This window comes from Morone saxatilis, unplaced genomic scaffold (assembly GCF_004916995.1).
Source record: "Morone saxatilis isolate NCDOM2014 unplaced genomic scaffold, NCSU_SB_2.0 Contig19, whole genome shotgun sequence".
Classification (NCBI taxonomy): Eukaryota; Metazoa; Chordata; class Actinopteri; family Moronidae; genus Morone; species Morone saxatilis.
The window spans coordinates 23,818,394-23,819,999 of NW_023339751.1; the positions used below are offsets into that span (position 1 = coordinate 23,818,394).

General features: G+C 39.8%; 1 protein-coding gene across 1 annotated transcript in view; it reads right to left on the minus strand.

Moving 5' to 3' along the window:
* The window catches only part of slc30a6 (solute carrier family 30 member 6), a gene marked incomplete in the record, with an annotated part of 52,900 nt that overhangs the window by 20,610 nt on the left and 30,684 nt on the right, over nucleotides 1-1,606 (minus strand).

The following is a 1,606-nucleotide window of genomic DNA, read 5'->3' on the forward strand; positions in this document are numbered from 1 at the left end:
CTGATAGACAAAGTAGATTTTTTTGTTTACACAAAAAAAAGATCCAAAAACAAGTCTAACATTCATTTGACATGTTCACACTGTCTCACAGCTGTTTCATACACAATCATACAAAAAATAAAAATGTATTTAAGAAGCTGGTCACAGCTAATGCATTATTGCATTATTGCATTAATCATTAATCATTATTTTCATAATAGCTACTACAGTCTTATTATACCGTGTTATCCTTTGACGATGACTCATTAAAATGCCAAATATTTAAATAATAATAAAGAGAACATTATTAATACGACATAAAACATGTTAGTGTGTGGACTATATCAACTAAAACACATAAATTATGTTCCAATATTTAGGAAAAACACCACATTTCTATTCCGTTTGTGAGGTTGGGGCATCTGGATATACTGTAAGTGTGGGCCTGTGTGTGTGTGTGTGAAGAAGCTTGTTAATAGTCCCTTTTTCTTGTGTGTGCATGTGAGACTAAAAGAGAGACCTTTGCACAACCAATGAGCCAATGAACAAACACCCACAGGTTAATAGGTTGTCTATGTTTACTGGGACTGCTGGATGAACACACACACGCGCACACACACAATATCTATAGTACACACTCCATCTCCCTTCGAACATTTGGCGCCCACTGTTTGTCCTGATCTCCTCCATGCTGCTGGTTCAGAGGTCACGCTCTACACAGCCAACAGCCTGTGGTTAATCCATGGGGGCGCCACTTAAAAAATCTGCTGTCTTCTGACTCAAATCATCGTCTCTCTCTGCTACCATATGAATACATGGTTCTTCACAGCGGTTTAGAGCGCCAGTGGTCCACTGCCTACTCTAACATCAGTAAAAATGAATACGCTTACACTGAAATAAGTCATTAACCTGAACTGCCAAAGTCATGCGTTTGGTTAGAGCTCATCCAGTAAGGAAAAAACAATGACAAAAACAGAACAGAACAGTCGGGTAAAAGGATAGGAGGTTTATGAAGAAAGAACAAAAATTTGCTTTCATTAGGCCAAATGACTCTTAAGGCTTAAATAAATCTGCAGATTGAAGTCAGTGTGCAGGCATTACATCGCCATTTAACGTTCATTTCTTACAGCAATGCCTGCAGGGATGTGTCTGTAAATACAATATTCTCTCAATACAGCTAACCAGAAGTTTTGTTTTTTTCTTTACTACGGGTTGCAGTTGAGGTGAAGGGAATCAGACTAATTCCTGGGAGGCCTGGCTCTACTGCTACAAGGTTTAAAAGAGTCAGAAGCTGCTGCTGGTTAAACTTGACAATCTACAGCTGCGCCATTGTTCTGTTACTGGGCAGTCTACACACACACAGACACACACAGACAACAACCAGACAAACACCAACCACACACACAACAACACACCACGGATGTTACGATGCCCAACAGAAAAAAAAACCACCACACACACACAGAGATGTAAACTCAAACTTCAACCCTACACACACACACACACACACAGGCGCATTATAAGAGCTAAGTGAAGCTGAAAAGCAGATTTCCACTCGATCTTCTACACCTCAAGGTCAGAGGTCACCTGTCAGCTGCAAAAAACAGTGTTTACAGTGTTTACAGTG